The sequence below is a fragment of the Cryptomeria japonica genome, unplaced genomic scaffold (assembly GCF_030272615.1).
Source record: "Cryptomeria japonica unplaced genomic scaffold, Sugi_1.0 HiC_scaffold_583, whole genome shotgun sequence".
NCBI classification, from domain to species: domain Eukaryota; kingdom Viridiplantae; phylum Streptophyta; class Pinopsida; order Cupressales; family Cupressaceae; genus Cryptomeria; species Cryptomeria japonica.
In genome coordinates this window covers 27,501-54,669 of record NW_026729389.1, presented here as the reverse complement: position 1 = coordinate 54,669, position 27,169 = coordinate 27,501, and the positions used below count along the sequence as shown (strand labels likewise).

Genomic DNA, 27,169 nt, shown 5'->3' with positions numbered 1-27,169 from the left:
GGGATGCGGCGAGAAGGACCCAACGGCTAGACGGAAGAGGCTTCAGGGCCGCCTCGGAATGGTCCAAGCATCGGACGCGCTTGGGGCGACTACCAGTGACAACCCCTTATCCCGCGACGCGTCCGATACACAGATAGTTCCAAGGCGGCCGAGGAGCCTCACCGCATAGCAATCGGGGTGCGAGGCGAGGGATGCGGCGAGAAGGACCCAACGGCTAGACGGAAGAGGCTTCAGGGCCGCCTCGGAATGGTCCAAGCATCGGACGCGCTTGGGGCGACTACCAGTGACAACCCCTTATCCCGCGACGCGTCCGATACACAGATAGTTCCAAGGCGGCCGAGGAGCCTCACCGCATAGCAATCGGGGTGCGAGGCGAGGGATGCGGCGAGAAGGACCCAACGGCTAGACGGAAGAGGCTTCAGGGCCGCCTCGGAATGGTCCAAGCATCGGACGCGCTTGGGGCGACTACCAGTGACAACCCCTTATCCCGCGACGCGTCCGATACACAGATAGTTCCAAGGCGGCCGAGGAGCCTCACCGCATAGCAATCGGGGTGCGAGGCGAGGGATGCGGCGAGAAGGACCCAACGGCTAGACGGAAGAGGCTTCAGGGCCGCCTGGGAATGGTCCATGCATCGCACGCGCTTGGGGCGACTACCAGTGACAACCCCTTATCCCGCGACGCGTCCGATACACAGATAGTTCCAAGGCGGCCGAGGAGCCTCACCGCATAGCAATCGGGGTGCGAGGCGAGGGATGCGGCGAGAAGGACCCAACGGCTAGACGGAAGAGGCTTCAGGGCCGCCTCGGAATGGTCCAAGCATCGGACGCGCTTGGGGCGACTACCAGTGACAACCCCTTATCCCGCGACGCGTCCGATACACAGATAGTTCCAAGGCGGCCGAGGAGCCTCACCGCATAGCAATCGGGGTGCGAGTCGAGGGATGCGGCGAGAAGGACCCAACGGCTAGACGGAAGAGGCTTCAGGGCCGCCTCGGAATGGTCCAAGCATCGGACGCGCTTGGGGCGACTACCAGTGACAACCCCTTATCCCGCGATGCGTCTGATACACAGATAGTTCCAAGGCGGCCGAGGAGCCTCACCGCATAGCAATCGGGGTGCGAGGCAAGGGATGCGGCGAGAAGGACCCAACGGCTAGACGGAAGAGGCTTCAGGGCCGCCTCGGAATGGTCCAAGCATCGGACGCGCTTGGGGCGACTACCGTTGCCAACCCCTTATCCCGCGATGCGTCTGATACACAGATAGTTCCGAGGCGGCCGAGGAGCCTCACCGCATAGCAATCGGGTTGCGAGGCAGATTATTGGGAAGGGAACCCCCTGGGATGCGGCTCAAGCAGTGCCCAAAGGGACTGGAATGCGGAATCACATCGAGAGACCCAAATGCTATACGAGGGCTCAAATCGAATTATCGATTTGGCCACGACATGGACGCATCGGAACGACTACCTTTGCCGAACCACTCGCAATTGCATCCATACCGAAACCAATAGACATTTCCGTTAGAGCCCTCGCATAGCATTCGGGAATCTCGCATGCCCCTCTAAATCGACCAATGCTGGCGCTCAACGAAAATCCGAGCGCTACCACCGTTCGAGCGCCAGCATTGGTCGAGTTAGAGGGGCACGGGGGAGAATGCTCCAGTCAACACCTCCCCTATATAAGTTATTTGTCCGATTCTCGCACAACCGTAGTCTGCCTCGTCGAATCAAACAACGGTCCCAGATTCCGACTTCCGTTCCGTAGAGACCCAAAAGCTAGATGGAGGCTCGCAAGAAAGAGAGTCGGCGCATAGCAATCGGGTTTCTCGAACGTTTAGGGACCGAGCTCACTTGCGAATAGGGCAAAATCCGCCAAGCAACCCAAAAGCTAGACGGGGGCTCGAATCGAATCGCCTAGGCGGCCACAACAACGACGTGTTGGATCGACTACCAGTGCCAAACCATTCAGCAAGACTAGTCTGTGTCGAGGCCGGATAGAGATTCTCAGAGAGCGCCCGTATAGCATTTAGGAGACCTGCCGCGTCCCTCACACTCGACAAATGGTGGTGCACGTTTATAAATCCGAGCGATCCCAACCCTTTCAAGCACCAACATCGGTCGAGATAGAGGGGCACGGAGGGGGCTGCGTGAGACAACACAGTCCCCTATATAAGTTATTTGTCCGATTCTCACACATCCGAAGAATGGTCATCAAATCGGACAACAGCCCAAACTTCCGACTTCCGTCCCAGAAAGCCCAAGAGCTATCTAAAACGTTCATGGCCGGAACTCGATCGCGGCTATACCAGTCCGCCAAGCAACCCAAAAGCTAGACTGGAGCTCTAGTCGAATCACCTCTGTGGCCATTGCAAGGACGTGTTGGAGCGACTACCATTGCCGAACCATTCCGCAGGTCGAGTCCATACCAAGGCCGCATAGAGATTCACGATGAGCTCCTGCATAGCAATCAGGAGACTTGCCGTGTCCATCACAATCGATAAATCCTGGTGCAAGATTTTTGCATCCGAGCGCTCCAACCAGTCGAGCACCAGCATCAATCGACATAAACGGGCACGGGGGGAGGATGCTCGAGAACACTACCTCCCCTATATAAGTTATTTGTCCGATTCTCAAGCAGCCGAAGTCTGGTCATCGAATCGGGTCAAAGACCACAACTTCCGACTTTACCCACAATGCAAGTCATCGAATCGAACATCGGCCCCCGAGTCGGACTCCATGCGTATGTCAGGTCATCGGACCCAAATTCCGCCTTCCTGCGCATGGCGGGCCATCAATATCAACTCGGTCATCGGACCCAAACTCCGCCTTTCTGCGCATGGCACGCCTTCAAATCGGTCATCGGACCCAAATTCCGCCTTCCTGTGCATGGCGGGCCATCAACATCAACTCGGTCATCGGACCCAAATTCCGCCTTTCTGCGCATGGCACGCCATCAACTCGGTCATCGGACCCAAATTCCGCCTTCCTGCGCATGGCAGGTCATCGGACACAAATTCAGACCTCGCCAATATGCCTACGTATCGAATCGGTCATCGGACCCAACTTCCGACTTCATCCATACTGTAGGGTCTTTGAGGTTGGCGCGGTGCGCTCAACCCGGGGAGTCGACCCATCGAAGCATACACCTCCCCTATATAAGCTATTTGTCCGATTCCCACACCTGTGTAGTTTGCACCTCTGACCAGGACATCGACCCCAACTTCCGAACTCGACTGCAACGACGGCACCAGCGCCTTGGTGCGCACCTTGCGACGCACAGTCCCAACATTCGCCTTCCTGCACATGGCAGGTCATCGGACCCAAATTCCGACCTCGCGAGTATGCCTACATATCGAATCGGTCATCGGACACAACTTCCGACTTCATCCATACCGTAGGGTCTTTGAGGTTGGCGCGGTGCGCTCAACCCGGGGAGTCGACCCAACGAAGCATACACCTCCCCTATATAAGCTATTTGTCCGATTCCCACACCTGTGTAGTTTGCACCTCCGATCAGGACATCGACCCCAACTTCCGAACTCGCCTGCAACGACCGAACCAGCGCCTTGGTGCGCACCTTGCAACGCACAGTGCCAACATTCGCCTTCCTGCACATGGCAGGTCATCGGACCCAAATTCCGACCTCGCGAGTATGCCTACATATCGAATCGGTCATCGGACCCAACTTCCGACTTCATCCATACCGTAGGGTCTTTGAGGTTGGCGCGGTGCGCTCAACCCGGGGAGTCGACCCAACGAAGCATACACCTCCCCTATATAAGCTATTTGTCCGATTCCCACACCTGTGTAGCTTGCACCTCCGATCAGGACATCGACCCCAACTTCCGAACTCGACTAAAAAGACCGCACCAGCACCTTGGTGTGCACCTTGCAACGCACAGTGCCAACATTCGCCTTCCTGCACATGGCAGGTCATCGGACCCAAATTCCGACCTCATGAGCATACCTACTAATCGAATCGGTCATCGGACCCAACTTCCGACTTCATCCATACCGTAGGGTCTTTGAGGTTGGCGCGGTGCGCTCAACCTGGGGAGTCGACCCATCGAAGCATACACCTCCCCTATATAAGCTATTTGTCCGATTCCGACACCTGTGTAGTTTGCACCTCCGCTCAGGACATCGACCCCAACTTCCGAACTCGCCTGCAACGACCGAACCAGCGCCTTGGTGCGCACCAAAAGTGCGCACTTTTGGAGGGCACTTTTGTGCGCTCCAAAGGTGCGCACTTTTGGAGGGCACTTTTGTGCGCTCCAAAGGTGCGCACTTTTGGAGGGCACTTTTTGGAGGGCACTTTTGTGCGCTCCAAAGGTGCGCACTTTTGGAGGGCACTTTTTGGAGGGCACTTTTCTGCGCTCCAAAGGTGCGCACTTTTGGAGGGCACTTTTTGGAGGGCACTTTTCTGCGCTCCAAAGGTGCGCACTTTTGGAGGGCACTTTTTGGAGGGCACTTTTCTGCGCTCCAAAGGTGCGCACTTTTGGAGGGCACTTTTTGGAGGGCACTTTTCTGCGCTCCAAAGGTGCGCACTTTTGGAGGGCACTTTTGTGCACTCCAAAGGTGCACACTTTTGGAGGGCACTTTTTGGAGGGCACTTTTCTGCACTCCAAAGGTGCGCACTTTTGGAGGGCACTTTTTGGAGGGCACTTTTGTGCGCTCCAAAGGTGCGCACTTTTGGAGGGCACTTTTTGGAGGGCACTTTTGTGCGCTCCAAAGGTGCGCACTTTTGGAGGGCACTTTTGTGCACTCCAAAGGTGCGCACTTTTGGAGGGCACTTTTCCTGCGCTCCAAAGGTGCACACCTAGGTGAGCACCTTCGACCACACCTTGTAGCACACCAAACTCTGACTTTCGACTTCATCCGCAATGCAGGGTCTTTGAGGTTGGCGCAATGCGCACAACCAGGGGAGTCGACCCATCAAACCCAACACCTCCCCTATATAAGCTATTTGTCTGATTCTCATACATGCGTAGCCTGCAGGAGCAATTAGGACATCGACCCCAACTTTCGGCTTCTAAACGAAAACAAGGTCTTTGAGGTTGGTGTAATGCGAACAACTAGGGGAGTCAACCCATCAAACCCAACACCTCCCCTATATAAGCTATTTGTCTGATTCTCATACATGTGTAGTCTACAGGAGCAATTAGGACATCGACCCCAACTTTTGACTTCTTAACGAAAACAAGGTCTTTGAGGTTGACGTAATGCGCACAACCAGGGGAGTCGACCCATCAAACCCAACACCTCCCCTATATAAGCTATTTGTCCGATTCTCATACATGTGTAGCCTACAGGAGCCATTAGGACATTGACCCCAACTTTTGACTTCTTAACGAAAACAAGGTCTTTGAGGTTGGCGTAATGCGCACAACCAAGGGAGTTGACCCATCAAACCCAACACCTCCCCTATATAAGCTATTTGTCTGATTCTCATACATGTGTAGCCTGCAACAACGATTAGGACATCCACCCCAACTTCTGAATTCGTCTGCGTTGACCGCACCAAAGGTGCACGCCTTGGTGCTCACCAAAATCCGACTTCCGACTTCTTCTGCTATGCGGGGTCTTTGAGGTTGGCGCAGTGCGCACAACCAGGGGAGTCAACCCACCGAATGCAACACCTCCCCTATATAAGCTATTTGTCTGATTCTCATACATGCGTAGACTGCAGCAATGATTAGGACATCCACCCCAACTTTTGACTTCTTAAACAAGACAGGGTCTTTGAAGTTGGTGCAGTGCACACAACCAGGGGAGTCGACCCATCAAACGCAACACCTCCCCTATATAAAGCTATTTGTCCGATTCTCATACGTGTAGTCTGCAGCAGCGATTAGGACATCGACCCCAACTTCCGAATTCGTTTGCATTGACCGCACCAAAGGTGCACGCCTTGGTGTGCACCTTGGAGTGCACTTTGGTGCTCACCTCGGTGCACACTTTGGTGTGCACCTCGGTGTGCACCAAAGGTGCGCACCTTGGAGCGCACCAAAGGTGTACACTTTGGAGCGCACCACATAGGGTCTTTGAGAGGTTGGCGCAGTGCGCACACCAAGGTGGGTGTTGAGGTGCGTGCCGAGGTGGGTGGGTGCTAGGGTGCGCTCCATGGTGGGTGCCAGGGTGGGTGCGTGCTAGGGTGGATTCCAAAGAGGGTCATAGGGTGGGTGCCAAGGTGGGTTGGTGATATAGTGGGTTCAAAGGTGGGTACTAGGGTGGGTTCCAAGGTGGGTCACAAGTTGGGTGCCAGGATGCGTGGGTGTTAGGTTGGGTGCCAAGGTGGGCTCCTGCGTGGGTGGGTGCTAGGGTGGGTTTCAAGGTGGACGCGAGGGCGGGTGCCAAGGTGGGTAACAAGTTGGGTGTTAGGATGGGTGAGTGCTAGAGTGGGTGCCAAGGTGGGTGGGTGCTAAGGTGGATGCCAAGGTGGTTCACAGGGTGGGTGGGTTCTAGGGTGAGTTCCAAGGTGGGTCACAGGTTTAGTGCTAGGGTGCGTGTCAAGGCGGGTGTCGAGGTGCCTGGGTGCTAGGGTGTGGATGCCAATGTGGGTCATAGGGTGGGTACTAGGGTGGGCTGCAATGTGGGTGCCAAGGTGGGTAACATGCTCGGTTGGTTCTAAATTGGGTGTCAGGGTGGGTGTGCACCCACCTTGCCCGAGGTGGGTGCCAAGGTGCCAGTGTGGGTGGGTGCTAAGGTGGATGCCAAGGTGGGTGAGAAGGTGGGTGATAGGTTGAGTGGTAGGATGGGTGGGTGCCAAGATGGGTCACAGGGTGGGTGCAAGGGTGGGTAGGTGCTAGGGTTGGTGTCAGGGTGGGTGGGTGCTAGGTTGGGTTCCAAGGTGGGTGCGAGGGTGAGTGTCAAGGTGGGTCACAGGTTAGGTGCTAGGATGGGTGAGTGCTAGGGTGCAAAGGTGCCAGGGTGGGTGCTAGGATGGGTCGATGCTAGGGTGAGTGGCAAGGTGGGTCCACAAGTGTCAAGGTGGGTGCCGAGGTGGGTGCCAACTTGGGTTCCAAGGTGGGTGCCAAGTGGGCGACTGCTATGGTGGATGCCAAGGTGGGTCACGGGGTGGGTGCCAAGTTGCTAGGTTGTGTTCCAAGGTGGGTGCCAACGTGGCTGCTAGGGTGCGTGGGTTAAAGGGTGTGTCACAACGTGGGTGCCAGGATGGGTGCGCACCCACACTGGCCAAGACGGGTGCAAGGTTGGGTTCCAAGCCCGGTCACAGGCTGGGTGCTAGGATGGGTGGGTGCCAAGGTGGGCACCAGGGTGGGTGCACCCACCCTGGCCAAGGTGGGTCACGGGGTGGGTCCTAGGGTGGGTAACAGGGTGGGTACTAAGGTGCGTGCCAAGGTGGGTCATGGGGTGGGTGCCAAGGTGGGCACCAGGGTGGGTGTGCACCAACCCTAGCCAGGGTAGGTCACGGGGTGGTTGTCGGGGTGGGCGTCAAGGAGCCAAGGTGGGTGGCAAGTAGCCAAGTTGCGTGCCAAGGTGGGTGTCGGGGTGGGTGCCAAGGATCCAAGGTGGGTGCCAAGGAACCAAGGTGGGTGTCTGGGTGGGTGCCGAGGTGGGAGCCAGGGTGGGTCCCAAGGTGAGTGCAAAGGTGGGTGCCAGGGTCAAGGTGAGTGCCAATGTGGGTTCCAAGGTGCCAGGGTCAGGGTGAGTGCCAATGTGGGTTCAAAGGTGCTAAGTTGGGTGCGAGGTTGGGTGCGAGGGTGGGTGGGTGCCAAGGTGTGCTAGGTGGAAGCCCGGGTGGGTCGGCATCCCATGGGTGTCGAGTTGGGTGCCTGATGGGTGCTTCTTGTCAAGTTTTAGTCGTCGGGACTCATTTCGAGCCTTAGAGGTCGTTTCTTGTCCGGTTGCCCTGTCTTCGACCTGGGAACCCAATTTTGGTCCTCGGGTCCCATTTTTTTTTGTCTCGCATCCCACTTTTGGCCTGTGGCCTTTTCGGGGTCGATTCTCGTTTTGGGCATCAGAGCATGTTTCTTCTCCTAAAACCCAATATTTGTTTATTAAGTCTCGGAACACATTTTTGTTCTCGTGGACCCATCATGGGTCTTGGAACGCATTTGTGGTCCTTGGGTCCCATTTTGCATCCCGAAACTTGTGTTTTGGTGCTTGATCCCTATTTTGGGTGCCCACCTTGCACCAAGTGCGCACCCGGGGCAAACCGAGCGCCTTGGTGCACCGGGGCAAGATCGAGCGTGCACCCGAGGCGCCCCGAACATGCACCAAGGTGCACTCGGCCCACATGTGAGCGCAGGTCGTTGCGCCCGAGGTGGTGTGTGGGCACCGCGTTGCAGACGGGACACTGCACGCACACGACGCCCCGTCCAGGTGCACGCACGTAGGCCGGGCCGGGTGCACACCCGACGCCCTAGCAAGGTGCGCGCACCCGGGCAGGGCTCACACTTGGCGAACGGGGCGCACTTCGCGAGGGAGGGTGTGCACCTCGACGGGGGTGGGTGGCCGGGGTGGATTCGCACGTGGGTCGCGGTTTGCTAAGTACACACTGCGACAAGCTCATAACGGGTGCGATCATACCAGCGTTAGTGCACCGGATCCCATCAGAACTCCGCAGTTAAGCGCGCTTGGGCCGGAGTAGTACTAGGATGGGTGACCTCCCGGGAAGTCCCGGTGTTGCACCCTTTCTTAGTTTTTCGCCGGGCGTCGCAATGCTATTTGAATAAACCTTTTGCCCGTTTGCGTTCTCGTCGGGGCCGGGCCGGGCCGGGGTGCGCTGCCCGCACTACCGCGCGCGCGGGGGCGACACCGAGCGCGCACCCGAGGCGCCCCGAGCACACAGGCCACGGTGCAACCCGGGCGTTGTGCGCGCACCCCGGTGCGCCCGAGGTGCTGCGCGCGCACCCAGGTGAAATCGGTGTGCACCTCGGCCAGTGCGCGCTCGGTCGAGTCGCGCACGTTGGCCAAGGTGCACGGTGATGTTTCTTACTCTAAGGTTCCGCACCAGACGCCCGGGACAGGTGAGCGAAGCTGGGCGGGGCCGGGTGCGCGGCCGGGGCAGGTGCACGCAGCTGGAGAGAGCTTTGGAGCACACCAGAGGTGCGCACCTTGGAGCACACTTCGGAGCGCACCAATGATGCGCTCCATTCAAAAGTTTCCTGAAAAGGCAAAAAAAGTTGAGATTATAGAATTTCCCACTTGAGAGATTGTAAAAAAAAAAAATTTAAAATGAAGGAAACGCGGGTGCCAAGGTGTGCGCGCCCGGGTGCGCAGCCCAGCCAAGGTGTGCGCACCAAGGCGCCCACCCTGGCGAAGGTGCACGCAAGGTGCGCACCCGAGGCAAACCGGACAATTAACCCAACTTTCGACTTCGCGCGCACCTGCGCACCTTGGAGCGCACTTCGGAGCGCTCCTTGTTGCGCACCAATCTTGGGCACCTCGGAGTGCACCATGGCGCCCACCAAGGTGCGCACCCGGGGCAAACCGAGCTCCGACTTCGTGCGCACCTTGGAGCGCACGAAAGGTGCGCACCATGGCGCCCACCAAGGTGCGCAGCCCAGCCAAGGCGTGCGCATCAAGGTGCGCACCCTGGCGAAGGTGCGCACCCGGGGCAAACCGAGCTCCGACTTCGTGCGCACCTTGGAGCGCACAAAGGGTGCGCAACCCAGCCAAGGTGTGCGCACCCCGGGCAAACCGAGCTCCGAATCGTGCGCACCTTGGAGCACACTTCGGAGCCCTCCTTGGTGCGCACCGATGTTGCGCACCTCGGAGCGCACCCGGGGAAAACAATGCAATTAACCCGACTTTCGACTTCGTGGGCACCTCGGAGCGCTCTCGGGTTCGCACCTCGGAGCACACCGAGGTGCGCACCTTTGATGCGCTGCCTTCACCAATTTCCAGAAAAGGCAAGAAAACATTGAGAAGGTGTGCGCACCGAGGTGCCCACCCTGGCGAAGGTGCACGCGAGGTGCGCACCCGGGGCAAACCGGGCTCCGACTTCGTGCACGCCATGCTGCGCACCTTGGAGGGCCATGGTGCGCACCTTGGAGCACACTTCGGAGCGCTCAATGGTGCCCAACCCAGCCAAGGTGCCCACCGCGGCGAAGGTGCACGCGAGGTGCGCACCCGGGGCAAACCGGGCTCCGACTTCGTGCACGCCGCACCTTGGAGCACACTTCGGAGCGCTCCTTGGTGCGCACCAGGGCGCGCAACCCAGCCGAGGTGCCCACCCCGGCGAAGGTGCACGCGGGGTGCGCACCCGAGGCAAACCGGGCTCCGACTTCGTGCACGCCATGGTGCCCACCGCGGCGAAGGTGCACGCGAGGTGCGCACCCGGGGCAAACCGGGCTCCGACTTCGTGCACGCCGCACCTTGGAGCACACTTCGGAGCGCTCCTTGGTGCGCACCAGGGCGCGCAACCCAGCCGAGGTGCCCACCCCGGCGAAGGTGCACGCGAGGTGCGCACCCGGGGCAAACCGGGCTCCGACTTCGTGCACGCCATGGTGCCCACCGCGGCGAAGGTGCACGCGAGGTGCGCACCCGGGGCAAACCGGGCTCCGACTTCGTGCACGCCGCACCTTGGAGCACACTTCGGAGCGCTCCTTGGTGCGCACCATGGTGCCCACCAGGGCGCGCAACCCCGCCGAAGGTGCACGCGAGGTGCGCACCCGGGGCAAACCGGGCTCCGACTTCGTGCACGCCGCACCTTGGAGCACACTTCGGAGCGCTCCTTGGTGCGCACCAGGGCGCGCAACCCCGCCGAAGGTGCACGCGAGGTGCGCACCCGGGGCAAACCGGGCTCCGACTTCGTGCACGCCATGGTGCGCACCAGGGTGCCCACCGCGGCGAAGGTGCGCACCCGGGGCAAACCGGGCTCCGACTTCGTGCACGCCGCACCTTGGAGCACACTTCGGAGCGCTCCTTGGTGCGCACCAGGGCGCGCAACCCAGCCGAGGTGCCCACCCCGGCGAAGGTGCACGCGAGGTGCGCACCCGGGGCAAACCGGGCTCCGACTTCGTGCACGCCATGGTGCCCACCGCGGCGAAGGTGCGCACCCGGGGCAAACCGGGCTAGGACTTCGTGCACGCCGCACCTTGGAGCACACTTCGGAGCGCTCCTTGGTGCGCACCATGGTGCCCACCAGGCCGCGCAACCCAGCCAAGGTGTGCGCACCAAGGTGCACGCGAGGTGCGCACCCGGGGCAAACCGGGGTCCGGCTTCGTGCACGCCGCACCTTGGAGCACACATCGGGGCGCTCCCGGGTTCGCACCGGCGTTGCGCACCGTGGTGGGCACCTCGGAGCGCACCGTGGTGGGCACCTCGGAGCACACCAAGGTGGGCAGCGAGGTGCGCACCTTTGATGCGATGCCTTCACTAATTTCCATAAAAGGCAAAAGAAAACGAGATTTTAAAATTTCCGTTTTGAAAGATAGTGAGAAAAAGGGAATGCTGGTGCCATCTTGAGCCCGCCCTGGTGCGCAGCCCAGCCAAGGTGTGCGCACCAAGGTGCCCACCCTGGCGAAGGTGCGCGCCCGGGCAATTAACCCAACTTCCAACTTCGCGCGCGCCAGGGTGGGAGCGCACCCAACAACCGGGCCTGGGAAGAGCCAATGCGAGAAACCCCACCAAACGCTCTGACAAAAAAAGAGGGGGCGCTCCAGTAACCCCGCTTCGGAGCGCACCCTGGGCAAACCCAGCCAGGGTGCCCACCCCGGCCAAGGTGCAGGCGAGGTGCGCACCCGGGGCAAACCGGGCTCCGACAACGTGCACGCCGCACCTTGGAGCACACTTCGTAGCGCTCCCGGGTGCGCACCTCAGAGCACACCAAGGTGGGCAGCGAGGTGCGCACCTTTGATGCGCTGCCTTCACTAATTTCCAGAAAAGGCAAAAAAAAGAGGAGATTTTAAAATTTCCGTTTTGAAAGATAGTGAAAAAAACGGAACGCGGGTGCCATCTTGAGCCCGCCCGGGTGCACAGCCCAGGTAAGGTGCCCACCCTGGCAAAGGTGCGCACCCGGGCAATTAACCCTACTTCCGACTTCGTGCGCGCCAGGGTGGCAACCGGGCCTGGGAAGAGCCAATGCGAGAAACCCCACCAAACGCTCCGACAAAAAAAGAGGCGGCGCTCCAATAACCCCGCTTCGGAGCGCAGCCGGGGCAAACCCAGCCAAGGTGCCCACCCCGACGAAGGTGCACGCGAGGTGCGCACCCGGGGCAAACCGGGCTCCGACAACGTGCACGCAGCACCTTGGAGCACACTTCGAAGCACTCCCGGGTGCCCACCGGCGTTGCGCACCGTGGTGGGCAGCGAGGTGCGCACCTTTGATGCGCTGCCTTCACTAATTTCCAGAAAAGGCAAAAAAAAATGAGATTTTAAAATTTCCGTTTTGAAAGATAGTGAAAAAAACGGAACGCGGGTGCCATCTTGAGCCCGCCCTGGTGCGCAGCCCAGGCAAGGCATGCGCACCAAGGTGCCCACCCGCGGTGCACACCCGGGGCAAACCGGGCTCCGACTTCGTGCAGGCCGCACCTTGGAGCACACTTCGGAGCGCTCCTTGGTGCGCACCATGGTGCCCACCAGGGCGCACCCGGGGCAAACCGGGCTCCGACTTCGTGCACGCCGCACCTTGGAGCACACATCGGAGCGCTCCCAGGTTCGCACCAGCGTTGCGCACCTTTGATGCGCTGCCTTCACTAATTTCCAGAAAAGGCAAAAAAAAACGATATTTTAAAATTTCCGTTCTGAAAGATAGTGAAAAAAACGGAACGCGGGTGCCATCTTGAGCCCTTCCTGGTGCGCAGCCCAGGCAAGTTGTGCGCACCAAGGTGCCCACCCTGGCGGAGGTGCGCGCCCGGGGCAAACCGGGCTCCGACTTCGTGCACTGCATGGTGCCCACCAAGGCGCGCAACCCAGCCAAGGTGCCCACCGCAGCGAAGGTGCACGCGAGGTGCGCACCCGAGGTGCACACCCGGGGCAAACCGAGCTCCGACTTCGTGCACGCCGCACCTTGGAGCACACTTCAGAGCGCTCCTTGGTGCGCACCAGGGCGCGCAACCCAGCCAAGGTGCTCACCCCGGCGAAGGTGCACGCGAGGTGCGCACCCGGGGCAAGCCGGGCTCGGACTTCGTGCACGCCGCACCTTGGAGCACACATCGGAGCGCTCCCGGGTTCGCACCAGCATTGCGCACCTTTGATGCGCTGCCTTCACTAATTTCCAGAAAAGGCAAAAAAAAAAAAAAAACGAGATTTTAAAATTTCCGTTTTGAAAGATAGTGAAAAAAACGGAACGCGGGTGCCATCTTGAGCCCGCCCTGGTGTGCAGCCCAGGCAAGTTGTGCGCACCAAGGCACCCACCCTGGCCAAGGTGGGTCACGGGGTGGGTCCTAGGGTGGGTAACGGGGTGGGTACTAAGGTGCGTGCCAAGGTGGGTCATGGGGTGGGTGCCAAGGTGGGCACCAGGGTGGGTGTGCACCAACCCTAGCCAGGGTAGGTCACGGGGTGGTTGTCGGGGTGGGCGTCAAGGAGCCAAGGTGGGTGGCAAGTAGCCAAGTTGCGTGCCAAGGTGGGTGTCGGGGTGGGTGCCAAGGATCCAAGGTGGGTGCCAAGGAACCAAGGTGGGTGTCTGGGTGGGTGCCGAGGTGGGAGCCAGGGTGGGTCCCAAGGTGAGTGCAAAGGTGGGTGCCAGGGTCAAGGTGAGTGCCAATGTGGGTTCCAAGGTGCCAGGGTCAGGGTGAGTGCCAATGTGGGTTCAAAGGTGCTAAGTTGGGTGCGAGGTTGGGTGCGAGGGTGGGTGGGTGCCAAGGTGTGCTAGGTGGAAGCCCGGGTGGGTCGGCATCCCATGGGTGTCGAGTTGGGTGCCTGATGGGTGCTTCTTGTCAAGTTTTAGTCGTCGGGACTCATTTCGAGCCTTAGAGGTCGTTTCTTGTCCGGTTGCCCTGTCTTCGACCTGGGAACCCAATTTTGGTCCTCGGGTCCCATTTTTTTTTGTCTCGCATCCCACTTTTGGCCTGTGGCCTTTTCGGGGTCGATTCTCGTTTTGGGCATCAGAGCATGTTTCTTCTCCTAAAACCCAATATTTATTTATTAAGTCTCGGAACACATTTTTGTTCTCGTGGACCCATCATGGGTCTTGGAACGCATTTGTGGTCCTTGGGTCCCATTTTGCATCCCGAAACTTGTGTTTTGGTGCTTGATCCCTATTTTGGGTGCCCACCTTGCACCAAGTGCGCACCCGGGGCAAACCGAGCGCCTTGGTGCACCGGGGCAAGATCGAGCGTGCACCCGAGGCGCCCCGAACATGCACCAAGGTGCACTCGGCCCACATGTGAGCGCAGGTCGTTGCGCCCGAGGTGGTGTGTGGGCACCGCGTTGCAGACGGGACACTGCACGCACACGACGCCCCGTCCAGGTGCACGCACGTAGGCCGGGCCGGGTGCACACCCGACGCCCTAGCAAGGTGCGCGCACCCGGGCAGGGCTCACACTTGGCGAACGGGGCGCACTTCGCGAGGGAGGGTGTGCACCTCGACGGGGGTGGGTGGCCGGGGTGGATTCGCACGTGGGTCGCGGTTTGCTAAGTACACACTGCGACAAGCTCATAACGGGTGCGATCATACCAGCGTTAGTGCACCGGATCCCATCAGAACTCCGCAGTTAAGCGCGCTTGGGCCGGAGTAGTACTGGGATGGGTGACCTCCCGGGAAGTCCCGGTGTTGCACCCTTTTTTAGTTTTTCGCCGGGCGTCGCAATGCTATTTGAATAAACCTTTTGCCCGTTTGCGTTCTCGTCGGGGCCGGGCCGGGCCGGGGTGCGCTGCCCGCACTACCGCGCGCGCGGGGGGCGACACCGAGCGCGCACCCGAGGCGCCCCGAGCACACAGGCCACGGTGCAACCCGGGCGTTGTGCGCGCACCCCGGTGCGCCCGAGGTGCTGCGCGCGCACCCAGGTGAAATCGGTGTGCACCTCGGCCAGTGCGCGCTCGGTCGAGTCGCGCACGTTGGCCAAGGTGCACGGTGATGTTTCTTACTCTAAGGTTCCGCACCAGACGCCCGGGACAGGTGAGCGAAGCTGGGCGGGGCCGGGTGCGCGGCCGGGGCAGGTGCACGCAGCTGGAGAGAGCTTTGGAGCACACCAGAGGTGCGCACCTTGGAGCACACTTCGGAGCGCACCAATGATGCGCTCCATTCAAAAGTTTCCTGAAAAGGCAAAAAAAGTTGAGATTATAGAATTTCCCACTTGAAAGATTGTAAAAAAAAAAAATTTAAAATGAAGGAAACGCGGGTGCCAAGGTGTGCGCGCCCGGGTGCGCAGCCCAGCCAAGGTGTGCGCACCAAGGCGCCCACCCTGGCGAAGGTGCACGCAAGGTGCGCACCCGAGGCAAACCGGACAATTAACCCAACTTTCGACTTCGCGCGCACCTGCGCACCTTGGAGCGCACTTCGGAGCGCTCCTTGGTGCGCACCAATCTTGGGCACCTCGGAGTGCACCATGGCGCCCACCAAGGTGCGCACCCGGGGCAAACCGAGCTCCGACTTCGTGCGCACCTTGGAGCGCACGAAAGGTGCGCACCATGGCGCCCACCAAGGTGCGCAGCCCAGCCAAGGCGTGCGCATCAAGGTGCGCACCCTGGCGAAGGTGCGCACCCGGGGCAAACCGAGCTCCGACTTCGTGCGCACCTTGGAGCGCACAAAGGGTGCGCAACCCAGCCAAGGTGTGCGCACCCCGGGCAAACCGAGCTCCGAATCGTGCGCACCTTGGAGCACACTTCGGAGCCCTCCTTGGTGCGCACCGATGTTGCGCACCTCGGAGCGCACCCGGGGAAAACAATGCAATTAACCCGACTTTCGACTTCGTGGGCACCTCGGAGCGCTCTCGGGTTCGCACCTCGGAGCACACCGAGGTGCGCACCTTTGATGCGCTGCCTTCACCAATTTCCAGAAAAGGCAAGAAAACATTGAGAAGGTGTGCGCACCGAGGTGCCCACCCTGGCGAAGGTGCACGCGAGGTGCGCACCCGGGGCAAACCGGGCTCCGACTTCGTGCACGCCATGCTGCGCACCTTGGAGGGCCATGGTGCGCACCTTGGAGCACACTTCGGAGCGCTCAATGGTGCCCAACCCAGCCAAGGTGCCCACCGCGGCGAAGGTGCACGCGAGGTGCGCACCCGGGGTAAACCGGGCTCCGACTTCGTGCACGCCGCACCTTGGAGCACACTTCGGAGCGCTCCTTGGTGCGCACCAGGGCGCGCAACCCAGCCGAGGTGCCCACCCCGGCGAAGGTGCACGCGGGGTGCGCACCCGGGGCAAACCGGGCTCCGACTTCGTGCACGCCATGGTGCCCACCGCGGCGAAGGTGCACGCGAGGTGCGCACCCGGGGCAAACCGGGCTCCGACTTCGTGCACGCCGCACCTTGGAGCACACTTCGGAGCGCTCCTTGGTGCGCACCAGGGCGCGCAACCCAGCCGAGGTGCCCACCCCAGCGAAGGTGCACGCGAGGTGCGCACCCGGGGCAAACCGGGCTCCGACTTCGTGCACGCCATGGTGCCCACCGCGGCGAAGGTGCACGCGAGGTGCGCACCCGGGGCAAACCGGGCTCCGACTTCGTGCACGCCATGGTGCCCACCGCGGCGAAGGTGCACGCGAGGTGCGCACCCGGGGCAAACCGGGCTCCGACTTCGTGCACGCCGCACCTTGGAGCACACTTCGGAGCGCTCCTTGGTGCGCACCATGGTGCCCACCAGGGCGCGCAACCCCGCCGAAGGTGCACGCGAGGTGCGCACCCGGGGCAAACCGGGCTCCGACTTCGTGCACGCCGCACCTTGGAGCACACTTCGGAGCGCTCCTTGGTGCGCACCAGGGCGCGCAACCCCGCCGAAGGTGCACGCGAGGTGCGCACCCGGGGCAAACCGGGCTCCGACTTCGTGCACGCCATGGTGCGCACCAGGGTGCCCACCGCGGCGAAGGTGCGCACCCGGGGCAAACCGGGCTCCGACTTCGTGCACGCCGCACCTTGGAGCACACTTCGGAGCGCTCCTTGGTGCGCACCAGGGCGCGCAACCCAGCCGAGGTGCCCACCCCGGCGAAGGTGCACGCGAGGTGCGCACCCGGGGCAAACCGGGCTCCGACTTCGTGCACGCCATGGTGCCCACCGCGGCGAAGGTGCGCACCCGGGGCAAACCGGGCTAGGACTTCGTGCACGCCGCACCTTGGAGCACACTTCGGAGCGCTCCTTGGTGCGCACCATGGTGCCCACCAGGCCGCGCAACCCAGCCAAGGTGTGCGCACCAAGGTGCACGCGAGGTGCGCACCCGGGGCAAACCGGGGTCCGGCTTCGTGCACGCCGCACCTTGGAGCACACATCGGGGCGCTCCCGGGTTCGCACCGGCGTTGCGCACCGTGGTGGGCACCTCGGAGCGCACCGTGGTGGGCACCTCGGAGCACACCAAGGTGGGCAGCGAGGTGCGCACCTTTGATGCGATGCCTTCACTAATTTCCATAAAAGGCAAAAGAAAACGAGATTTTAAAATTTCCGTTTTGAAAGATAGTGAGAAAAAGGGAATGCTGGTGCCATCTTGAGCCCGCCCTGGTGCGCAGCCCAGCCAAGGTGTGCGCACCAAGGTGCCCACCCTGGCGAAGGTGCGCGCCCGGGCAATTAACCCAACTTCCAACTTCGCGCGCGCCAGGGTGGGAGCGCACCCAACAACCGGGCCTGGGAAGAGCCAATGCGAGAAACCCCACCAAACACTCTGACAAAAAAAGAGGGGGCGCTCCAGTAACCCCGCTTCGGAGCGCACCCTGGGCAAACCCAGCCAGGGTGCCCACCCCGGCCAAGGTGCAGGCGAGGTGCGCACCCGGGGCAAACCGGGCTCCGACAACGTGCACGCCGCACCTTGGAGCACACTTCGTAGCGCTCCCGGGTGCGCACCTCAGAGCACACCAAGGTGGGCAGCGAGGTGCGCACCTTTGATGCGCTGCCTTCACTAATTTCCAGAAAAGGCAAAAAAAAGAGGAGATTTTAAAATTTCCGTTTTGAAAGATAGTGAAAAAAACGGAACGCGGGTGCCATCTTGAGCCCGCCCTGGTGCACAGCCCAGGTAAGGTGCCCACCCTGGCAAAGGTGCGCACCCGGGCAATTAACCCTACTTCCGACTTCGTGCGCGCCAGGGTGGCAACCGGGCCTGGGAAGAGCCAATGCGAGAAACCCCACCAAACGCTCCGACAAAAAAAGAGGCGGCGCTCCAATAACCCCGCTTCGGAGCGCAGCCGGGGCAAACCCAGCCAAGGTGCCCACCCCGACGAAGGTGCACGCGAGGTGCGCACCCGGGGCAAACCGGGCTCCGACAACGTGCACGCAGCACCTTGGAGCACACTTCGAAGCACTCCCGGGTGCCCACCGGCGTTGCGCACCGTGGTGGGCAGCGAGGTGCGCACCTTTGATGCGCTGCCTTCACTAATTTCCAGAAAAGGCAAAAAAAAATGAGATTTTAAAATTTCCGTTTTGAAAGATAGTGAAAAAAACGGAACGCGGGTGCCATCTTGAGCCCGCCCTGGTGCGCAGCCCAGGCAAGGCATGCGCACCAAGGTGCCCACCCGCGGTGCACACCCGGGGCAAACCGGGCTCCGACTTCGTGCAGGCCGCACCTTGGAGCACACTTCGGAGCGCTCCTTGGTGCGCACCATGGTGCCCACCAGGGCGCACCCGGGGCAAACCGGGCTCCGACTTCGTGCACGCCGCACCTTGGAGCACACATCGGAGCGCTCCCAGGTTCGCACCAGCGTTGCGCACCTTTGATGCGCTGCCTTCACTAATTTCCAGAAAAGGCAAAAAAAAATGATATTTTAAAATTTCCGTTCTGAAAGATAGTGAAAAAAACGGAACGCGGGTGCCATCTTGAGCCCTTCCTGGTGCGCAGCCCAGGCAAGTTGTGCGCACCAAGGTGCCCACCCTGGCGGAGGTGCGCGCCCGGGGCAAACCGGGCTCCGACTTCGTGCACTGCATGGTGCCCACCAAGGCGCGCAACCCAGCCAAGGTGCCCACCGCAGCGAAGGTGCACGCGAGGTGCGCACCCGAGGTGCACACCCGGGGCAAACCGAGCTCCGACTTCGTGCACGCCGCACCTTGGAGCACACTTCAGAGCGCTCCTTGGTGCGCACCAGGGCGCGCAACCCAGCCAAGGTGCTCACCCCGGCGAAGGTGCACGCGAGGTGCGCACCCGGGGCAAGCCGGGCTCGGACTTCGTGCACGCCGCACCTTGGAGCACACATCGGAGCGCTCCCGGGTTCGCACCAGCATTGCGCACCTTTGATGCGCTGCCTTCACTAATTTCCAGAAAAGGCAAAAAAAAAAAAAAAACGAGATTTTAAAATTTCCGTTTTGAAAGATAGTGAAAAAAACGGAACGCGGGTGCCATCTTGAGCCCGCCCTGGTGTGCAGCCCAGGCAAGTTGTGCGCACCAAGGCACCCACCCTGGCCAAGGTGGGTCACGGGGTGGGTCCTAGGGTGGGTAACGGGGTGGGTACTAAGGTGCGTGCCAAGGTGGGTCATGGGGTGGGTGCCAAGGTGGGCACCAGGGTGGGTGTGCACCAACCCTAGCCAGGGTAGGTCACGGGGTGGTTGTCGGGGTGGGCGTCAAGGAGCCAAGGTGGGTGGCAAGTAGCCAAGTTGCGTGCCAAGGTGGGTGTCGGGGTGGGTGCCAAGGATCCAAGGTGGGTGCCAAGGAACCAAGGTGGGTGTCTGGGTGGGTGCCGAGGTGGGAGCCAGGGTGGGTCCCAAGGTGAGTGCAAAGGTGGGTGCCAGGGTCAAGGTGAGTGCCAATGTGGGTTCCAAGGTGCCAGGGTCAGGGTGAGTGCCAATGTGGGTTCAAAGGTGCTAAGTTGGGTGCGAGGTTGGGTGCGAGGGTGGGTGGGTGCCAAGGTGTGCTAGGTGGAAGCCCGGGTGGGTCGGCATCCCATGGGTGTCGAGTTGGGTGCCTGATGGGTGCTTCTTGTCAAGTTTTAGTCGTCGGGACTCATTTCGAGCCTTAGAGGTCGTTTCTTGTCCGGTTGCCCTGTCTTCGACCTGGGAACCCAATTTTGGTCCTCGGGTCCCATTTTTTTTTGTCTCGCATCCCACTTTTGGCCTGTGGCCTTTTCGGGGTCGATTCTCGTTTTGGGCATCAGAGCATGTTTCTTCTCCTAAAACCCAATATTTGTTTATTAAGTCTCGGAACACATTTTTGTTCTCGTGGACCCATCATGGGTCTTGGAACGCATTTGTGGTCCTTGGGTCCCATTTTGCATCCCGAAACTTGTGTTTTGGTGCTTGATCCCTATTTTGGGTGCCCACCTTGCACCAAGTGCGCACCCGGGGCAAACCGAGCGCCTTGGTGCACCGGGGCAAGATCGAGCGTGCACCCGAGGCGCCCCGAACATGCACCAAGGTGCACTCGGCCCACATGTGAGCGCAGGTCGTTGCGCCCGAGGTGGTGTGTGGGCACCGCGTTGCAGACGGGACACTGCACGCACACGACGCCCCGTCCAGGTGCACGCACGTAGGCCGGGCCGGGTGCACACCCGACGCCCTAGCAAGGTGCGCGCACCCGGGCAGGGCTCACACTTGGCGAACGGGGCGCACTTCGCGAGGGAGGGTGTGCACCTCGACGGGGGTGGGTGGCCGGGGTGGATTCGCACGTGGGTCGCGGTTTGCTAAGTACACACTGCGACAAGCTCATAACGGGTGCGATCATACCAGCGTTAGTGCACCGGATCCCATCAGAACTCCGCAGTTAAGCGCGCTTGGGCCGGAGTAGTACTGGGATGGGTGACCTCTCGGGAAGTCCCGGTGTTGCACCCTTTCTTAGTTTTTCGCCGGGCGTCGCAATGCTATTTGAATAAACCTTTTGCCCGTTTGCGTTCTCGTCGGGGCCGGGCCGGGCCGGGGTGCGCTGCCCGCACTACCGCGCGCGCGGGGGCGACACCGAGCGCGCACCCGAGGCGCCCCGAGCACACAGGCCACGGTGCAACCCGGGCGTTGTGCGCGCACCCCGGTGCGCCCGAGGTGCTGCGCGCGCACCCAGGTGAAATCGGTGTGCACCTCGGCCAGTGCGCGCTCGGTCGAGTCGCGCACGTTGGCCAAGGTGCACGGTGATGTTTCTTACTCTAAGGTTCCGCACCAGACGCCCGGGACAGGTGAGCGAAGCTGGGCGGGGCCGGGTGCGCGGCCGGGGCAGGTGCACGCAGCTGGAGAGAGCTTTGGAGCACACCAGAGGTGCGCACCTTGGAGCACACTTCGGAGCGCACCAATGATGCGCTCCATTCAAAAGTTTCCTGAAAAGGCAAAAAAAGTTGAGATTATAGAATTTCCCACTTGAGAGATTGTAAAAAAAAAAAATTTAAAATGAAGGAAACGCGGGTGCCAAGGTGTGCGCGCCCGGGTGCGCAGCCCAGCCAAGGTGTGCGCACCAAGGCGCCCACCCTGGCGAAGGTGCACGCAAGGTGCGCACCCGAGGCAAACCGGACAATTAACCCAACTTTCGACTTCGCGCGCACCTGCGCACCTTGGAGCGCACTTCGGAGCGCTCCTTGGTGCGCACCAATCTTGGGCACCTCGGAGTGCACCATGGCGCCCACCAAGGTGCGCACCCGGGGCAAACCGAGCTCCGACTTCGTGCGCACCTTGGAGCGCACGAAAGGTGCGCACCATGGCGCCCACCAAGGTGCGCAGCCCAGCCAAGGCGTGCGCATCAAGGTGCGCACCCTGGCGAAGGTGCGCACCCGGGGCAAACCGAGCTCCGACTTCGTGCGCACCTTGGAGCGCACAAAGGGTGCGCAACCCAGCCAAGGTGTGCGCACCCCGGGCAAACCGAGCTCCGAATCGTGCGCACCTTGGAGCACACTTCGGAGCCCTCCTTGGTGCGCACCGATGTTGCGCACCTCGGAGCGCACCCGGGGAAAACAATGCAATTAACCCGACTTTCGACTTCGTGGGCACCTCGGAGCGCTCTCGGGTTCGCACCTCGGAGCACACCGAGGTGCGCACCTTTGATGCGCTGCCTTCACCAATTTCCAGAAAAGGCAAGAAAACATTGAGAAGGTGTGCGCACCGAGGTGCCCACCCTGGCGAAGGTGCACGCGAGGTGCGCACCCGGGGCAAACCGGGCTCCGACTTCGTGCACGCCATGCTGCGCACCTTGGAGGGCCATGGTGCGCACCTTGGAGCACACTTCGGAGCGCTCAATGGTGCCCAACCCAGCCAAGGTGCCCACCGCGGCGAAGGTGCACGCGAGGTGCGCACCCGGGGCAAACCGGGCTCCGACTTCGTGCACGCCGCACCTTGGAGCACACTTCGGAGCGCTCCTTGGTGCGCACCAGGGCGCGCAACCCAGCCGAGGTGCCCACCCCGGCGAAGGTGCACGCGGGGTGCGCACCCGGGGCAAACCGGGCTCCGACTTCGTGCACGCCATGGTGCCCACCGCGGCGAAGGTGCACGCGAGGTGCGCACCCGGGGCAAACCGGGCTCCGACTTCGTGCACGCCGCACCTTGGAGCACACTTCGGAGCGCTCCTTGGTGCGCACCAGGGCGCGCAACCCAGCCGAGGTGCCCACCCCGGCGAAGGTGCACGCGAGGTGCGCACCCGGGGCAAACCGGGCTCCGACTTCGTGCACGCCATGGTGCCCACCGCGGCGAAGGTGCACGCGAGGTGCGCACCCGGGGCAAACCGGGCTCCGACTTCGTGCACGCCGCACCTTGGAGCACACTTCGGAGCGCTCCTTGGTGCGCACCATGGTGCCCACCAGGGCGCGCAACCCCGCCGAAGGTGCACGCGAGGTGCGCACCCGGGGCAAACCGGGCTCCGACTTCGTGCACGCCGCACCTTGGAGCACACTTCGGAGCGCTCCTTGGTGCGCACCAGGGCGCGCAACCCCGCCGAAGGTGCACGCGAGGTGCGCACCCGGGGCAAACCGGGCTCCGACTTCGTGCACGCCATGGTGCGCACCAGGGTGCCCACCGCGGCGAAGGTGCGCACCCGGGGCAAACCGGGCTCCGACTTCGTGCACGCCGCACCTTGGAGCACACTTCGGAGCGCTCCTTGGTGCGCACCAGGGCGCGCAACCCAGCCGAGGTGCCCACCCCGGCGAAGGTGCACGCGAGGTGCGCACCCGGGGCAAACCGGGCTCCGACTTCGTGCACGCCATGGTGCCCACCGCGGCGAAGGTGCGCACCCGGGGCAAACCGGGCTAGGACTTCGTGCACGCCGCACCTTGGAGCACACTTCGGAGCGCTCCTTGGTGCGCACCATGGTGCCCACCAGGCCGCGCAACCCAGCCAAGGTGTGCGCACCAAGGTGCACGCGAGGTGCGCACCCGGGGCAAACCGGGGTCCGGCTTCGTGCACGCCGCACCTTGGAGCACACATCGGGGCGCTCCCGGGTTCGCACCGGCGTTGCGCACCGTGGTGGGCACCTCGGAGCGCACCGTGGTGGGCACCTCGGAGCACACCAAGGTGGGCAGCGAGGTGCGCACCTTTGATGCGATGCCTTCACTAATTTCCATAAAAGGCAAAAGAAAACGAGATTTTAAAATTTCCGTTTTGAAAGATAGTGAGAAAAAGGGAATGCTGGTGCCATCTTGAGCCCGCCCTGGTGCGCAGCCCAGCCAAGGTGTGCGCACCAAGGTGCCCACCCTGGCGAAGGTGCGCGCCCGGGCAATTAACCCAACTTCCAACTTCGCGCGCGCCAGGGTGGGAGCGCACCCAACAACCGGGCCTGGGAAGAGCCAATGCGAGAAACCCCACCAAACGCTCTGACAAAAAAAGAGGGGGCGCTCCAGTAACCCCGCTTCGGAGCGCACCCTGGGCAAACCCAGCCAGGGTGCCCACCCCGGCCAAGGTGCAGGCGAGGTGCGCACCCGGGGCAAACCGGGCTCCGACAACGTGCACGCCGCACCTTGGAGCACACTTCGTAGCGCTCCCGGGTGCGCACCTCAGAGCACACCAAGGTGGGCAGCGAGGTGCGCACCTTTGATGCGCTGCCTTCACTAATTTCCAGAAAAGGCAAAAAAAAGAGGAGATTTTAAAATTTCCGTTTTGAAAGATAGTGAAAAAAACGGAACGCGGGTGCCATCTTGAGCCCGCCCTGGTGCACAGCCCAGGTAAGGTGCCCACCCTGGCAAAGGTGCGCACCCGGGCAATTAACCCTACTTCCGACTTCGTGCGCGCCAGGGTGGCAACCGGGCCTGGGAAGAGCCAATGCGAGAAACCCCACCAAACGCTCCGACAAAAAAAGAGGCGGCGCTCCAATAACCCCGCTTCGGAGCGCAGCCGGGGCAAACCCAGCCAAGGTGCCCACCCCGACGAAGGTGCACGCGAGGTGCGCACCCGGGGCAAACCGGGCTCCGACAACGTGCACGCAGCACCTTGGAGCACACTTCGAAGCACTCCCGGGTGCCCACCGGCGTTGCGCACCGTGGTGGGCAGCGAGGTGCGCACCTTTGATGCGCTGCCTTCACTAATTTCCAGAAAAGGCAAAAAAAAATGAGATTTTAAAATTTCCGTTTTGAAAGATAGTGAAAAAAACGGAACGCGGGTGCCATCTTGAGCCCGCCCTGGTGCGCAGCCCAGGCAAGGCATGCGCACCAAGGTGCCCACCCGCGGTGCACGCCCGGGGCAAACCGGGCTCCGACTTCGTGCAGGCCGCACCTTGGAGCACACTTCGGAGCGCTCCTTGGTGCGCACCATGGTGCCCACCAGGGCGCACCCGGGGCAAACCGGGCTCCGACTTCGTGCACGCCGCACCTTGGAGCACACATCGGAGCGCTCCCAGGTTCGCACCAGCGTTGCGCACCTTTGATGCGCTGCCTTCACTAATTTCCAGAAAAGGCAAAAAAAAACGATATTTTAAAATTTCCGTTCTGAAAGATAGTGAAAAAAACGGAACGCGGGTGCCATCTTGAGCCCTTCCTGGTGCGCAGCCCAGGCAAGTTGTGCGCACCAAGGTGCCCACCCTGGCGGAGGTGCGCGCCCGGGGCAAACCGGGCTCCGACTTCGTGCACTGCATGGTGCCCACCAAGGCGCGCAACCCAGCCAAGGTGCCCACCGCAGCGAAGGTGCACGCGAGGTGCGCACCCGAGGTGCACACCCGGGGCAAACCGAGCTCCGACTTCGTGCACGCCGCACCTTGGAGCACACTTCAGAGCGCTCCTTGGTGCGCACCAGGGCGCGCAACCCAGCCAAGGTGCTCACCCCGGCGAAGGTGCACGCGAGGTGCGCACCCGGGGCAAGCCGGGCTCGGACTTCGTGCACGCCGCACCTTGGAGCACACATCGGAGCGCTCCCGGGTTCGCACCAGCATTGCGCACCTTTGATGCGCTGCCTTCACTAATTTCCAGAAAAGGCAAAAAAAAAAAAAAAACGAGATTTTAAAATTTCCGTTTTGAAAGATAGTGAAAAAAACGGAACGCGGGTGCCATCTTGAGCCCGCCCTGGTGTGCAGCCCAGGCAAGTTGTGCGCACCAAGGCACCCACCCTGGCCAAGGTGGGTCACGGGGTGGGTCCTAGGGTGGGTAACGGGGTGGGTACTAAGGTGCGTGCCAAGGTGGGTCATGGGGTGGGTGCCAAGGTGGGCACCAGGGTGGGTGTGCACCAACCCTAGCCAGGGTAGGTCACGGGGTGGTTGTCGGGGTGGGCGTCAAGGAGCCAAGGTGGGTGGCAAGTAGCCAAGTTGCGTGCCAAGGTGGGTGTCGGGGTGGGTGCCAAGGATCCAAGGTGGGTGCCAAGGAACCAAGGTGGGTGTCTGGGTGGGTGCCGAGGTGGGAGCCAGGGTGGGTCCCAAGGTGAGTGCAAAGGTGGGTGCCAGGGTCAAGGTGAGTGCCAATGTGGGTTCCAAGGTGCCAGGGTCAGGGTGAGTGCCAATGTGGGTTCAAAGGTGCTAAGTTGGGTGCGAGGTTGGGTGCGAGGGTGGGTGGGTGCCAAGGTGTGCTAGGTGGAAGCCCGGGTGGGTCGGCATCCCATGGGTGTCGAGTTGGGTGCCTGATGGGTGCTTCTTGTCAAGTTTTAGTCGTCGGGACTCATTTCGAGCCTTAGAGGTCGTTTCTTGTCCGGTTGCCCTGTCTTCGACCTGGGAACCCAATTTTGGTCCTCGGGTCCCATTTTTTTTTGTCTCGCATCCCACTTTTGGCCTGTGGCCTTTTCGGGGTCGATTCTCGTTTTGGGCATCAGAGCATGTTTCTTCTCCTAAAACCCAATATTTGTTTATTAAGTCTCGGAACACATTTTTGTTCTCGTGGACCCATCATGGGTCTTGGAACGCATTTGTGGTCCTTGGGTCCCATTTTGCATCCCGAAACTTGTGTTTTGGTGCTTGATCCCTATTTTGGGTGCCCACCTTGCACCAAGTGCGCACCCGGGGCAAACCGAGCGCCTTGGTGCACCGGGGCAAGATCGAGCGTGCACCCGAGGCGCCCCGAACATGCACCAAGGTGCACTCGGCCCACATGTGAGCGCAGGTCGTTGCGCCCGAGGTGGTGTGTGGGCACCGCGTTGCAGACGGGACACTGCACGCACACGACGCCCCGTCCAGGTGCACGCACGTAGGCCGGGCCGGGTGCACACCCGACGCCCTAGCAAGGTGCGCGCACCCGGGCAGGGCTCACACTTGGCGAACGGGGCGCACTTCGCGAGGGAGGGTGTGCACCTCGACGGGGGTGGGTGGCCGGGGTGGATTCGCACGTGGGTCGCGGTTTGCTAAGTACACACTGCGACAAGCTCATAACGGGTGCGATCATACCAGCGTTAGTGCACCGGATCCCATCAGAACTCCGCAGTTAAGCGCGCTTGGGCCGGAGTAGTACTGGGATGGGTGACCTCCCGGGAAGTCCCGGTGTTGCACCCTTTTTTAGTTTTTCGCCGGGCGTCGCAATGCTATTTGAATAAACCTTTTGCCCGTTTGCGTTCTCGTCGGGGCCGGGCCGGGCCGGGGTGCGCTGCCCGCACTACCGCGCGCGCGGGGGCGACACCGAGCGCGCACCCGAGGCGCCCCGAGCACACAGGCCACGGTGCAACCCGGGCGTTGTGCGCGCACCCCGGTGCGCCCGAGGTGCTGCGCGCGCACCCAGGTGAAATCGGTGTGCACCTCGGCCAGTGCGCGCTCGGTCGAGTCGCGCACGTTGGCCAAGGTGCACGGTGATGTTTCTTACTCTAAGGTTCCGCACCAGACGCCCGGGATAGGTGAG

General features: G+C 61.5%; 4 non-coding genes across 4 annotated transcripts; all 4 read left to right on the top strand.

Annotated features, from left to right (window-relative positions):
• The first annotated feature begins 8,533 nt into the window (after positions 1–8,533).
• On the top strand, positions 8,534–8,652 carry LOC131872365 (5S ribosomal RNA). Its single transcript, XR_009370519.1, has one exon. It is a non-coding gene; the product is annotated as a 5S ribosomal RNA (ribosomal RNA).
• A 5,915-nt stretch (positions 8,653–14,567) lies between these two features.
• Positions 14,568–14,686, top strand: LOC131872376 (5S ribosomal RNA). The gene has a single exon (XR_009370530.1). It is a non-coding gene; the product is annotated as a 5S ribosomal RNA (ribosomal RNA).
• A 5,990-nt stretch (positions 14,687–20,676) lies between these two features.
• LOC131872367 (5S ribosomal RNA) lies at positions 20,677–20,795 on the top strand. Its single transcript, XR_009370521.1, has one exon. It is a non-coding gene; the product is annotated as a 5S ribosomal RNA (ribosomal RNA).
• A 5,915-nt stretch (positions 20,796–26,710) lies between these two features.
• LOC131872375 (5S ribosomal RNA) lies at positions 26,711–26,829 on the top strand. The gene has a single exon (XR_009370529.1). It is a non-coding gene; the product is annotated as a 5S ribosomal RNA (ribosomal RNA).
• Positions 26,830–27,169: the final 340 nt, after the last annotated feature.